This window comes from Oryctolagus cuniculus, chromosome X (genome assembly GCF_051225735.1).
Source record: "Oryctolagus cuniculus isolate XC-2025 breed Fujian yellow rabbit chromosome X, ASM5122573v1, whole genome shotgun sequence".
NCBI lineage: Eukaryota > Metazoa > Chordata > Mammalia > Lagomorpha > Leporidae > Oryctolagus > Oryctolagus cuniculus.
In genome coordinates this window covers 38,607,661-38,623,021 of record NC_142888.1, presented here as the reverse complement: position 1 = coordinate 38,623,021, position 15,361 = coordinate 38,607,661, and the positions used below count along the sequence as shown (strand labels likewise).

At 43.0% G+C, this 15,361-nt stretch overlaps 1 long non-coding RNA gene across 1 annotated transcript; it reads right to left on the bottom strand.

The window, feature by feature from the left end:
• Positions 1-4,337: 4,337 nt before the first annotated feature.
• Positions 4,338-14,937, bottom strand: LOC149119613 (uncharacterized). Its single transcript, XR_016228181.1, has 3 exons — positions 14,779-14,937; positions 13,413-13,706; positions 4,338-4,414 (listed from the first exon to the last, which is right to left on the bottom strand). It is a non-coding gene; the product is annotated as an uncharacterized LOC149119613 (long non-coding RNA).
• Between the last annotated feature and the right edge of the window lie 424 nt (positions 14,938-15,361).

Here is a 15,361-nt window from a genome sequence, read left to right as displayed (position 1 = left end):
CTTTGCCCTCTCTCCCTTCCCCTTTTCCCTCTACCTCTATCCCTCTCATCCTCTATCCCTCTCCTACTCTCCTCCTCCCCTTGCTCTCCTTCTCCTTCTCCCTCACCCTCCCTCTCCCTCTCTCCTTTTCTCCCCCTTCCCCTCCCCTGCTCCAGATCCCCTTCAACCTCTCCCTCCCCCTCCCATTCCCCCCTCCACCTCCTCCTCTCTCTCCATCCCTCCTTCTTCCTCTTTCTCCCTCCCTTCCTCCCCCTCCCCTCTGCCTTCCCCTCTCATCTCCCTCCCCTCTCCTCTCCCTGTCTCCCTCTCTACTTCTCCATCTCTCATCTCTCCTCTTCTCCCTCCCTCTCTCTCCCTCTCCCTATCCCCTTCCCTCCTTTTCCCTCTCCACCTCCCTCCTTCTCTTTCTCCCTGCATTCCTCTCCCTCTCCCCCTCCCCCTCTCCCTCCTTCTCTCATTCTCTCTCTCTCTCCTTCGCCCACTCGCCCTCCCTCTCCCTTTCTCTCCCCCTCTCCCTCCCTCTTGGCCTCCCTCTCCCTCCCTTTCTCTCTCCCACTCTACTTCTCCCTCTCTACCTCTCTCCTTCTCCCTCTCTCCCTCTACCCAGCTCTCTCTCTCTCTTCCTCTATCCCCCTCCTCCTTTCCCTCTCCTCCTTGTTCTTCTCCTCTCTTCCTCTTCCTCTCCCTCTCTCACCTCTCCCTTTCTCCTTCTTTCCCCCTTCGCCTCCCCCACTCCAGATCCCCACCCCCTCTCCTTCTCCCCTTCCCTTCCCCCTCTCCTCCTCCCCCTTCCCTTCACCATCCCTATTTCTCCTTCCTCCCTTCCTTTCCCTCCTTCCTCCTCCTCTCTCCCACTTCCTCTCCCTCTCCATCTCTCCCTCTTCTCCCTCTCTGCCTCTCCCCCTCTCCCTCCCCCTCTCTGTATCCATCCATCTCCATCTCCCTCTCCCCCTATTTCTCTGTCCTCCTTCTCCCTGTCTCCCTCCCTCTCTCCATGTCCTTCTCCCTCTCTCTGCCTCTCTATCTCCCTGTGTCCCTCTCTTTCCCTCTCCATCCCCCCCTCTTTCCCTGTCCTCCCTCTCACTCCCTCTCCCTCTCTATCTCCCCCTCTCCCTCTCTCCTCCTTCATTCTCCCTCTCTACCTCTCCCCTTCTCCCTATCTCCCTGTCTTCCTCCCCCCCGCTCCTTCCCTCTCCCTCTCCCCTGCTGCTTTGCCACTTATATAAATAAAATCTTTAAAAAATAAAAACAGGAAGAGCTTCACAGCTGCGTTTCAACATTTACCTAATTAGGGTCATATCTTCTTCCCCTGAAATTACAATTACAGGTTCTGTAATTTAACCCCTTTCAGACGATATCATTTCAGATATGGCTCCCAGTGTCTGATCACTGCTGTTATCAAGTGATGTGGAGGTTCACTTGCAGAGGAAAACTCCTCTTATGTGCTGCTAGGCAACTACTGTTGCTATACCAACTGGAATTATGACCTAGGAGTTACTTCATGGGACTGTTGCCATTACACTGGAGCAGATTACTTGCCCTCACTGATCTTCCCTTAGAAATGGTTTAACAGTTATTAGGATTACATCTTCAGCCCCACAAGTCCTCTCTCAAGAAATAGTCAGATTGCAGTGTTGACATTACAACTCCTGCAGACTCCCCATTACTGATCAAACATTCTCCCCAGCTATCTACTTAGAGATTAGTTCTAAGTGCATGGTACTTCTAAGGATGGCCCAACCTATTCAGTGGTATGACTTCATTTCTCACCAATCTTCCTTTTATTTCTGAGAGACTGGGATTTCAAACTCTCTGTTAAAGTGAAAAAAAAATCCCATTCACCCAAAATAAAATTCTGATTCAGAACTGAAAGAGTAGAGGCTGTACTGGATACGGGGCTCCTTAGCCATGCTGCTTCCTGACTCCACCTCCCCGTGCCACCCACTAATTTAACCTGACCCTTCCTCTTAAAATGGAGGAATCAGCCAGCTCAAACGAAGAGCATAAAATAAGTAAGGTTTGTGGAGCTGGCACTAGAAGAGAAGTTCTCCTGAGATCTAGCCAAAGCCTCCAGGAGACCCTACAGGAAGAGATTAGTGAAGAACTACAGGTCCACATCCAACCATGTCTATATGATAAACAAGTTGCCGGTATAAAGCAATCCAGATGATCTATGTACAATTCTGTTTAAAAGGAAATGTTTTCTGCATTAACTATGTAAATTCTTTTAGGATATATGAAGCATGGAAACCATCATCAGAGAAGTATTAGCTGGACTTGGGGAGACCAAAGCCGTTGCAGTAAGATCCAGCTTGCTTTACGCATATTGGTCTCCTTGTCTTCATTCCAATAGTGTGTTGCTCATTGGGACCCTAAGTTCACATCTACTGCTTTCTTCTTTATACCCCCCAGACCTCCTTACATGGCCAAAGTCAGTAATCCAATGCAGCAAGCTCACCTGCCTAGCTTTTTCCCACTGGACTAAATAATAGCAGGACGCCTTCCAGAATCTCAGTTCTATGAATTGACGTCATCCAGAGCAGGGTCTTTGTGGAAAGGCAACCAATCTACTGACTCCCATCAAATTGTGGAGCAACAATAAAAGACAGAGCACAGCTACCCAGGACATTTTGCTTTCTCTTATTCACTTAAACCACAGTCAGATTATTATGGAATGAAGGAAAGCGCTTTATACCTAAAAAGACCAGGGCTCTGTTACCAATCAGCTAAATTTGATTCACTTAGCAGAGTGAAGTGGCAACAGACCATCAAATTGCTTTGTTAGAATATAGGGAAATACTGAAAACAAAATGAAAATGAAAAAGAAAATGTAGAAAACTGTTGAGATATTATACTCACGTTATGCAAATGTCAATTATATATAAACATAATACATCAATACCAGAAACATTAATAGTATTTTATTTGACAATTTTTATTGAGCACCTAGTTTATGCAAGGTACTCCCCAAGACTGAAACATACATCACAGCTCCCCTGTCAAAAGGATGAATGGTGATCATTGTCTGTGTGTTAGGGACAAAGTCCACAGAAACCAAAAGGCACTTAATGCTTCAGGAGGAGGGAAGGCACAGTTTATTTATGTATGCAGGCTTGACTAGACTAAAAGTCAAGCCCCAATCCTTTGCCTTTCCATACTTTTTTTTTTTTTTTGGACAGGCAGAGTGGATAGTGAGAGAGAGAGACAGAGAGAAAGGTCTTCCTTTTGCCATTGGTTCGCGCTCCAATGGCCACCATGGCTGGCGCGCTGCGACCGGAACACCGCGTTGATCTGATGACAGGAGCCAGGTACTTATCCTGGTCTCCCATGGGGTGCAGGGCCCAAGCACTTGGGCCATCCTCCACTGCCTTCCCAGGCCACAGCAGAGAGCTGGCCTGGAAGAGGGGCAACCGGGAAAGAATCCGGCGCCCTGACCGGGACTAGAACCCAGTGTGCCGGCGCCACTAGGTGGAAGATTAGCCTATTGAGCCGCAGCGCCAGCCGTCTTTCCATACTCTTATACCCTGAATATACCAAGGCAGTTTCCAGGAGCACACTGTTATCTTGGGCCCTCAGGGATTAACAAATCACAACTTTAAGGTAAGATTGTTTTAAGATACAGGAATTATAACTTAAAGGCAATTTCAGAAGGCATGCAACTATCTTATCTTAGGAATGGGACTAGCCTTTATGGCCTAGTCATTATTGCTTTTTTTAGACCCACCTGACCCTTTGATAACAAGGGGGAAGGAGTCTTTAATATCCCCTCCTCTTCTTTAGGGCACTTTTAGAATACTCTAAAATCTTCATCTTCTAGGGGCTGGTCCCATAAGTGGCCAGTACTACATAAAGAGTAGTTGGAGCTTGACTTTGGCAATTGGAGATTTCATAAAACAGCATTGTGTATGCAGGGGCCAGCCACAGCTATCAATAACAGGAGAACCAGGTACCCAACACTGAAACCTGCCCGAGGCCTTAACAACCCAGGATTCGCAACCCCAACCAGATGTGCACTTTTGGGTGCACTTCTTGTGCTAAGTTGGTGTGGGTCTACCGCAGTGGTACATGTCCAGCAGGTGGTAATTAGTGTATTAATTTGTAATTAGTAAATCATTATCAGCAGTGGCTGTTTGTCAAAATCTAGGAGAACACACCCATCAAAATTGAGGCTATTGGACTATTGATACTGAGATCAGATGGCTGAAGCAATAGGATTTATCAGATTATGATGGAGTAACTCCAAAATCCATGTGCCCTGGACTGTAACCTTAGCATGCATCCTGGAAATCAGTGAAACACAGATTACTATAAGAAACAAAAGATTTTTTCTAATAGACTTACCACTCCTGTGTAGAACACAGCTAGAGCAACTATCTGTGGTCAGCTCCAGTCCCTTGGGGCAACCTCACAAAACCTACAGACAGCAATAAAAACATTATCAGCCCTAAGGAATAAGGTGACATTGTGACCCCAATTCCCAGGTGTCTCTTGTTAAGTTTTCCAGGCTTTCCGCTAGGGATTAAGCATTTAGCCTCCATATTCACTGCTGCAGTGAAAGCTGTAGATTCCTCAAGCTTCCACCATGCATAGACTGACCAGCCTGTGCCATGTGGACAGGACAGGGTGTTGCTGTCTGAGTCAGGTGAGCTTTCCAGAGGGGGTGGATCTTGTCGTCACCTCTTGGGGTCCTTAGACAGGTCGAGCTTCAATGGCTCTCCTGAAACCAGATTAAATGTCCAGCTGGTGTGTGTAGCCAGCTTAACTGGAGTGTGATGAATCCAAGGGGTCAAACCTCTAACTTTGAGAGCAGTGGGAGTAACGAACACAACAGAATATGGTCCCTGCCATAGGGTACTGGAAGAGACATAAGGGACGTGTGAATCTCCTTACGGAAGGTACCCTTCCATTACCTAGCTGGCCTGGGAGGAGAGCTGTCCTGAATAGAAGATAGGTGGCATCTCTAAAAGGAAATATACAGTTCAGTCTGCAATGTTACTGACCCTAGACTGTCCCCTCAGCAGTGGTGGTTACTTTGGAAGTTGGGCAGAATGAAGGGCTTTTTTTTACAAGAAAATATTTATTGAAGTGAGGTGAAAGGTCAAGTATCTTTCTGCTGACAATTTACTGTTTGTAAAATCAACAAAGATTAAAATAAGAAAAAGGAAAGTCATATCAATCTAGAAATGTAGCTTCGTAATTTTGAAAAAAAAAATGCAGACTTACTTGCTATGCAATTGCTGCTGCCAAAGACATGTCTCAATTGAAAATTTGCATCCCTTCATTTTTTCCCAAAGACATGATTGTTTTAATTACAATGCTAACAAATGCCTAAATATTTTGCATGTGCCCTGTTTCTCTGATGAAACATGTTTTCTGACCCTTTTCTCTGTTTTCAACCTTCCTTTCTTCTTTTTTTAAAGCTTTTATTTAATGAATACAATTTTCATAGGTACAACTTTAGGAATATAGTGGTTTTTCCCCTATACCCACTGCCCCTCCCTCACTCCCGTCCCATCTCTTACTCCCTCTCCCATCCCATTGTTCATTAAGATTCATTTTTAATTACCTTTATACAGAAGATCAACTCTATACTAAGTAAAGATTTCAATAGTTCGCACCCACACAGACACACAAAGTATAAAGTACTGTTTGAAGATAAGTTTTACCATTAATCCTCATAGTACAACTCATTAAAGACAGAGGTCCTACAAGTGGAGCAATTGACACTCTTATTTATGATGTCAGTGATCACCTGAGGCTCTTGCCATGAGCCGCCAAGGTTATGGAAGCCTTTTGTGACCACAAACTCCCTCAGTATTTAGACAGGGCCATAAGCAAAGTGGAAGTTCTCTCCTCCCTTCAGAGAAAGGGACCTTCTTTTTTGATGGCCCCTTCTTTCCACTGGGGTCTCATTCACAGAGATCCTTCATGTAGGATATTTTTGCCACAATGTCTTGGCTTTCCCGCCTACACTGCTCTCATGGGCTTTTCAGCCACATTTGAATGCCATAAGGGCTGATTCTGAGGTCAGAGTGTTACTTAAAGTAATTTTCATTTTATGAGTCTGCTGTGTGGACTGCTTCCCATGTTGGACATTCCCTCCTTTTTAATTCTGTCTATTGTTATTACCAGGCACTTGATGCTATTTATATGGTCTCTTTAACACTTAATCCTATCTATAGGATATGATAGGATGATCACTTTAACAACTAAGATGTCATTTTAGAGCTTTATAGCTAGAAACTTCCTCCTCCCTCGGGTGAAGGGCTTTTCATCTTGGAGACAACAAGGTCTGCAACCCTGACCTGGGAGTCCTTTGACCTCAGAGCAGTTCCATTTCCAGTGACCCAACTCTTGGCTGGCAGAACTGACAGGGCTCTTTAGAAACCAAAGTCCTTCTGGCTTTCCACATTGAAAACCATTGCCATTTGGGGTGGACTGGCCTGTTGGGTCTCCTTGATAGCAGATTATCATATAAATCTATTAGTTGGCCTGCCACCTTACATTGTTCCCGCTGCCTAGATCACTCCTCTCCCTCCTTGTTTCTGTTAAAGTAAAACACAGAGGAAGCCTTTAAGAGCATGCAAGCCAAGGGGGTGCTTAATCCCATCCCTAATTTTTGGCGGTCACAGAAATCTGTGGCATGGACATGTTCTGACAATGTTTTTCCCATGATATAAGACAACAACCCTGAAGAGACCTATATTCTTACTTTAAGATCAGACATGATGAAAACCTTACCTATAAATTTTGGAGATATTAGTGAAACTTTTTAAATCCCCCATAGTTTGAAAAAGGGAGGTTTTGCTTGTTTACTGTGCCCACAGCAAAGTATATCTAGTGTGAAATCATAAATAAGCTCTACTTCAGGCTATGCTATTTGATCTTCTATATCTGGCCAGGCTATTATTACAGAAAAATGTTAGACATGCCTTTTATGAGGTCTAAAGATCAAACTGTACATTCTAATGGAGAGTTTTTGAACAGAATCAGTTTCCCATCTTGAAAAGAATAGAGAAATGAAGGAATATGTCAGACTTCCCAGATAGCTTACTGTCAATAACTTAATATCAAGTGAAAATTTAGCAAACAATTTTAACTGTCAAATAAACCAACTTAGGAAAACATTTACCAAAAGTCCAATACCTTCTATAAATTTTAAGACAATAATAACATGTATTTTGAAACATGTCCTTAAATACTTAACATAAGTATAATTTGTTTGACCAGCAAACCCAAGCACAAACATGTCAATAAAACATTTTCAGTTTCTTTCTACCAACAAATTCAAAATATCTAATACAGAGATTTATCTAGGTCACGTAAACAGAAAAATCTATTTTGGGTTAATTTAGAAGTTTAAAATCATATGAGCAATCTTTTACCTATAATCCAATTAAAATAGAGTTCTTAATAAATTTTTCACGTAGACATACAATATGTGCACGCATATAACACATAACATACATTACAGGAAAGAACAATAAAGCAGTTTCAATAATACCTTTTAAAAATATTTAAATACAACAGTAAAAACAATGAAATCCGGTCATTTGCAACAAAATGGAGGAATCTGGAAAATATCATGCTGAGTGAAATAAGCCAGTCCAAAAGGGACAAAGATCATATGTTCTCCCTGATCGATGACAACTAACCGAGCACCTGAAAGGAAACCCGTTGAAGTGAAATGGACACTATGAGAAACATTGACATGATCAGCCCTTGTCTTGACTGTTGAAGAACAACTTACCATTTTATTCCTTTTAGTATTTTTTGTTGTTGTTGTTCTTTTTGTTCCACTTAATACCACTGGTTGAACTCTGTAATTAATACACAATTATTCTTAGGCAGTTAAAATTAACAGAAAAGTGATCTCTGTTAAATATAAGAGTAGGAATAAGAGAGGGAGGAGATATACAGGTCAGCACATACTCACTTGGACTTACCTCCAATGGTAAAGCTAGAAATGTGCCAGGGGATTCCAATTCAATCTTATCAAGGAGGCATGTACCAATGCCATCTCACTTGTTAAAGTGACAAGTTTAAGTATATAATTGATCAAAAAGATAGGGTAAGTGTCAAAGAGATTTCACAAATAAGACCAGTGTCTGCAAATAATGAAGAATAAAATTAAAAGGGAGAGAATGATCCTGCAGGGGAAGCAGGACACACAGCAGACTCATAGAATGGCAATTGCCCTAAACAGCACTCCAGCCTCAGAATCAACCCTTGGGGCATTTGGATCTGGCTAAAAGGCCCATGAGAGTCTCACAGGCATGGAAAGCCAAGACACTGTGGCAAAAACGACCTGAATGAAAGATCTCGGTGAACAAGACCCCAGCAGAAAGAACAGGCCATCAAAGAAGGAGGCACCTTTCTCTGAAGGGAGGAAGGAACCTCCACTGTGATATGGCCTTGACTAAACAAGTTCAGAGTTGGTGAACTCAAGGGGCTTCCATAGCCTCGACAGCTCATGACAAGAGCCTCGGTGATTACTGACGTCATAAATAAGAGTGTTAATTGTTAAATCAACAACAGGAGTCACTGGGCACATGCTCTCCATATAGGATCTCTGTCCTTAATGTGTTTTACTATGAGAGTTAAAGATAACACTACTAGTCGAACAGTACTCTATATCTTGTGCGGTTGTGTGGGTGCAGTCTGTTGAAATCTTTGGTTAGTATTTACTAAGCTGATCTTCTGTATATAAAGATAATTGAAAATGAAACGTGATGAAGAGTGGGATGGGAGAGGGAGTGGGAGATGAGATGGCTGAGGGAGGGAGGGAGGTTGGTGGGGAGCCAGAACAATGCAAAAGTTGCACTTTGTAAATTCACATTTATTAAATAAAATTTTTTAATATTTAACTGTTATTTTTAATTACCAATTAATTTTAATTACTTCCTGCTCTTAGTAACCTCAATTAACCATACATTTTCTCAGTTGGAACCTGTTAAACTTTGGCTTTATCTGTTTGCAGAGCCATCCCAAACTACTGAATACGATCGAAGTCACTGGAAAAAGTCTTTGGAAACTAAAAGAGGACACATTTAAACACAGAACCAACAATGTTTTAGTTTCCATGAGCAGTAAATCTGATTTTTAGTCTTTGGGGGAGGACACAAACTGTGGATTATAAAACACTTTAAATAGCCATGTTTAAAATTATGAACTTATTAACCAACAAGAGGCACTTGTTACTTCACACAGTATTTAAAAAGCATCTGCAGGATTTTATAGACCATTTATCCCTTTTATGCCTCTAGGCCTTTTTCACTGAGATAACCATCATAACTGATGACATAATAAGATTACTAGACTTTTGTAATTTTTGAACATGTGTATCATAACTTAAAATTTAGCACCACTTTACATCTTGACTGTATCTTTGGAACTTTGTTTTTTGTCAAAGATGCCAAGAAGGTTTAAAATATCTGGTAGAAACAGGATCCCTTAACATCATAACATTATAATACAGACCAGATTTGATCATTGTTATAAAGTGATCACTGAAATGCTTTAAAATAGGTATATATTAAAATAAGCCCTAACTCTTGTAATAAAAAAAAAAACTCAGCTGGTTTTACATAATCAGGACTTAAGAAGAGACAGAGAACACAAAGATTACCTCAATAGGATACAAAATCGATGTCTTTTTGGGCTGTCACCAAAATGAGAACTGAAAACCTTAAATAGAAGTGTCAGCACATGGAATCATCTCATAACTTGGAACACTTTTAACAATTTCAGAACCAGGAAGAGAAAAGAGCTCAGTGGAGCTGGCTAGGAAACTGACAGAGTCATCAATTAAACAAAAACTATTAAAAGGAGATGCTGCAGGGGCCCTCACTGTGGATTAGTGGGATGAGTCTCCACCAGTGGTACCGGAATCCCAGTTGGGCACTGGTTCTAGTCCCAGCTGCTCCTCTCTGATCTAGCTCTCTCCTACAGCCTGGGAAAGCAGTAGAAGATGGCCCAAGTTCTTGGGTCCCTGCACCCATATGGGAGACCTGGAATAAGCTCCTGGCCCCTAGCTTCAGATTGGCTCAGTTCCAGCTGTTGCAACCATTTCAGGAGTGAACCAGTGGATGGAAGGCCTTTCTCTCTGTATAACTCTCTCAGATAAATAAATAAAATCTTAAAAAAGGAGATGCTGCAGTTTTTAAACATATTTTCAAGACTATTTCAACATAATTACTGACATATATGTATTGTAAAATCTTCATTGCTTTAACAGAGGATCAGATTCTAATTCTATGTCAAAGAAAAAATAGATTAATAGTTTTTGTCTCCAGAAATTTCTTCCTTTCATAATCCTCTGTGACTTCCTCACACCTTCTGCAACTTACTTAAACCTGATTATCATCCCATTCATGTCTAGAGTAAATTAAGCATTAGTAATTCTTACAAACCATGTCCTGTCTTTACTCAAAAAGTCTCTTTCCTTCTTAACCTTACTTACCAAGAACACATTTTTTATACTTGTGACCTTTTTCCATCTGCTGATTTCCTTCACTTACACTGAAATAATCCTTTAAAAATCTCCAAATCAAGATATTTTCATATTTTAACCTTAGTTACTTTCAAGCAGTCTTGAATTATTTTTCATATGTGGACAGTTTATGAAAACAAGCTTGTTAACAAACCCAAAGTTTTTGCATAGAATATAGGGTGCTAGAAGCACTTAGGTTTACATTTAGACACATTTAACTAATTTACCTTTGCCAATTTACATTTAGCAATTACACCTAGATGACTTAAGATGCTGATGTTATATCATATCTTTATCTGAATTAAGGTCAAAATTTATATGTAATTCTACTCCTATTTGTAAGAACTGTAGCTGGAAATCAGTGACATAAACCAGAAGATTGCAAAATCCTTCTCAGGGTCTATAACAAGCACTGATCACCCATTGCTATTTCATCCAGATTAGTTATACCAAGTCACAAAACAAGTTTTGCAAGTTCAAAAGCAATTTTTTAAGGAAATTATCTTCCCAGATTCAAAAGGGAGAAACCCCTTTAAACCCAATGTCCAGTTAAGTGGAACCAAATTTTCATGCATGAGATTGTTACTGTTATTGTCTCTTTAGACTGAATTTGAGCCTAGTATTTTTACTAACAAGTGCCTTAGGCCAACACCTAGTCAACAGTCAGATACCTGGGACTGTCTCTGAAATAAATGTATGTCAGGAAGCTGAAAGGTTCTAAGGGTGATTGTAGGCCAGGGGTTGGTGTGTCAGGGGTGAAAAGCACAAATGTTGCAGTTTATTTCTCAACAATGTTGCAGTGGATTCCTTTCTGAGAGGAGGAGCGTGGTGGGGGCAAGAGGTGCGGAGTCACCACACAGACCCCAGGAGGAGTCAGGTGAAAGCGGGCTTGAGGCAAGCAGCCCACAAACTCATTTATTTCAGTTGGTACAACAGTTTATATAGCCAAGACCAGCCAATCTGGTCAAGGGGCGGTCTATGCCACAACCAATCACAGCCTGTTGCCAGGCAGTTTCCAAAGCCATCCAATCACAGCCTGTTGCCAGGCAGGCTCCATTGCCAGGTGGGATTCAAAGCTATCCAATCGCAGCCTGTTGCCAGGCAGGCTCCATTGCCAGGTGGGTTTCAAAGCCATTCCTGAGTAACTGACACTCCCTTGCCAGCGGCCACCTTGGCATGGCCTTCTCATTCCACCACACCCACCAGAGATTACCAACCTACATTCAAGTAACTTTTAAGTATCTCTGCCCAAGGTTGGGAGACAGGAGACCTTTCTCTTCCCAACTCTGAGCAAAGGAATGGAGATAACACACCACACATCAAAGAGAGGGAAAAACGTCTACACTGTCTCTCTGTGTGTGTGTCTCTCTCTCTGTCTCTCTGTCTCTGTCTCTCTCTTTCTCTTTTTCCCAAAGAAACTACAGGCAGAGAGGAGGGGAGTCAGTTTTAATCCTTTAGGCCCTTAAGTTACCGGTGAATGGCAGGGTTCTTGTCTTCGCGCAAGAAAGAATTCAGGCGTGAGACAGAGAGTAGTGGAGAGTAAAATAGCAAAGTTTATTAGTGAAGGGACATCTGTAAGAACGGATGGGCACCTCTCCAGACAGAACCTGAGAATGCATGCCCAGTTGCTCGTGCTCGGGGACGAGCGAGGTTACATGGTTGAGTGGAGAATACACCTGACCAGGCCAGGCAGGCGGCTCAGCAGAGAGGCAGAAGGCTGAGCGTGCAGTCCAGTTGAAGCCGGGGGTTTTTAAGGAGATGGGTCTTTGTCTTCACACATCTCATGAAACAAAAGACTTTATGGATGTAAATACTAAGAAACTCCTGAGCTTTCCCCTGAAGGGATCAGACAGGAGGAAGCCTAGCTGGTGCTGTCCTCATTAGAGGAAGGGCAGGAAGGGCATTTGAAGTGCAGCTACTGGGCTGCACCTGGAAGGTTATCAGGCAGAAGGGGCGGGGACCCCCACCTGGCAGGTTATCGGGTAGGAGGGGGCAGAGCAGGATGCAAACGAACACTGGGCTGCCCCTGAAATGTTATCAGGATGACTTTGAGATGCAGATACATATGCTGGACATAGACATCTTCTCTTTAGGCCTGTCACACACACATAAGCTCATATCTGACTTCCTACCTAACACTAATATAAGCAGAGCAGAAGTTTGGTTCATAACCTTGGGTTATGAAAAATGATTCCAATTTCATGCCATGTTTGAGTTTCATAATGTGAGAATTCCAGGGATCCAGCTGGAAAGACCCAAGGTCAGAGACTCAGTCCAGAATTAAGACAGTCCTTTTTAACATTCTAGAGGCTAATTTTCTTAAGACTCAGTTCTCCTAGTATTTTCTTGAGTTGATCTTTAGATCAAGGTCTGAGTGTGAAAGGAATCCCCAGTATCCTGGAGGCCTACTTCTTACTTTTTCTTACTAGAAATATTCAAGCTCTGGGCTGTGGGAGCCGTGTTTCACTGATCTCACAGTGAGGTAGTAGTAGACAAAGTTTACCTACACTCAGCCACCCCTCACCTGTGACCTGATGAGGAGACAGGATTCCAGCAAGGCAAGGCAGAATATGGGGGGAGTATTACCCATTTATCAGACTAGAAGGACCAGCTCTGGGCATTCCCAAGGTTTCCTTCTGCCTGCAAAGGGTCAGCAAGATTTCTCTCACTCTCCTGAGGTTTTCTGGAGAGGACACTCCACATAAATCAGGGTCTGTCCGGAGTCTAGTCCCCTGTACTGATGTGACCCTTGACCATATGAGGATCACCATAGAACTGCAGTTTCAGGCCCACTCATAACCCACAGCCTGTGCCATGGGTCAACAGATTATAATCGCCAACACATGCAGGACCAGCACTCATTCACACACTTCTCACACAGAGTTTAAAACATTCTTTCCCTCTGAGGGCTAGTCCTTACCAGGAAAGCAAAAAGTAGATTTCTTGGGGAGTCATTAGGCCCTCCTTCTGCTCAGTGGGGTAGGCCTGTCTCAGACTCCAGTCCCAGGGGATTCTTAATCTTGTCTGAAGTTTCCAGGTCCAATCATCCTGAGTCTCCTTGAGTCCAGGTCGGGAGCAGTGGCTGACACAGTGCAAATCCCTGTTGCCTGGAGGACTTTTCCCTTAAGTTTTGGGAGAGGCGTCTAGTCGTCCATCCTGTCGCTCCATCCACGCCCTGAACCAGTGGCTCAAGGGGCCAGCACAGTTGGTTTCCCTGTCAGAGAAGCCAATGTTACAAAGACCACTGAAACCAAACAGCTCTCAAGGCTTCAGGAGGAAAGGCAGTTTATTTACACATGTTGGCTTGACTAGACTCCTGTCTCAAAACTCAAGCTCTGATCCTTTGTCTCTCCTTACTTTTATACCCTAAATTTAGAAAGGCAGTAAAGAGGCAGTTTTCAGGAGCACACTGTTATCTTAGGCCCTCAGGGATTAACAAATCACAACTGCAAGGTAAGATTGTTTTAAGACACAGGAATTATAACTTAAAAGCAATTTCAGAAGGCACACACTATCTTTTCTCACGTATGGGAACTGGTTTCTATAGTAAGTATAGTTTTTTTTTAGAGCCACTTGGTTCTAAAAATAACAAGGAGGAGGGAGTCTGTAACATGTGGAACATGAGTTACCATGTTTTGGCCTAATTTTACTGAAATTTTAATAATTTTAACATATACTTCATTTTTTAAAACCAAAAAATAACTAAAACATATGATTTTCCAAGTTGTAAACTGTTTCAAAAGTTTGATATTTAGGTCATAAAACAATATTAACTTCACTTTATTTAAAATATACCTTTATGAATGAAAAACCTCCAAGAAAATGTATTAAAAAGAATCATTAAAGTTTATCTTTGGGTGATGAGACTGTAGGATTACCTTTCTTTATATTATTGGTCTTTCAAATTTTCGACAATGCATTTAATAACTGCCATAAAGCCCAGGACAACGTGTGTGAAAGAAAATGGCAAGACCTTTCAGAGAACAGAAGTACAAGTTGCTAGGGTATATAGACAGACTCGCAGAAGTTCACTTGAAAAGCAAAATCGTTTTGGCCTCAGAAGGTGCATCTTCCCAAGGGACCTCCCCAGCACCGGTACCTAGTTGCCAAGGACAAAAAATAATAATAATTTTAAAAATTAAAAAAAAAAAAAAGCAGCTTCTTCACTAGAAAAAGATTCCCCGGAGTTTTTTCAAGCACAAAGGGCGGGGTCAGTCTACGGACAGGGTTGCTCTACAGAGCATCTTTGCCATCTACAGGCCAGAGAGACCGAGTGCCACCAATACCAGAGGAAAAGCCTTCTTTTCCGCAGCTTTTCTGCAGAGAGCTCGAAGATGTCGGCTAGGGACGTCCAGCAGGATGAAAGCTCCGACCAGATGCTGGCTCGGTACCGGCCGCTGGCCCTCCGGCGACCCGTCCTCTGCGCGGAAGCCTTCCCTGGTCCCACCCTCGGAACCATAGCAACAGCAGCCAAGTCCCCGCGCCACAGGAAAAACGCGAGCGTGCGGGCGGGACTACACGCTGATTGGAGGGTTCTGGGCCTGCGCGTCGGTGCCGAGTGACGTCGTTGCCAGTCTGCACTTCGGCGTCAGACTGCCAGTTTACTTCGCGGTAGCCCTAGAGGATGGGACCTGTGATGTCCAGGACTTGCTGCCCGACTGTCCCAGCCTCCTCCACCGCTCCTCGCTGGACACCTGTACCAATCCCCTCATGCACCGCACTCTGTGAGCACGCTTATCACGTAATACACTCAGTGTCTGTCTCAGTCATCATCCCTTTGGTCCTTTCTGGAGACCTCAGTGCCCACACGTCACATCTGAGCTCTACTTCATGGATGTTCGTCTCGCCATCACAGTCCACTCACAGTCT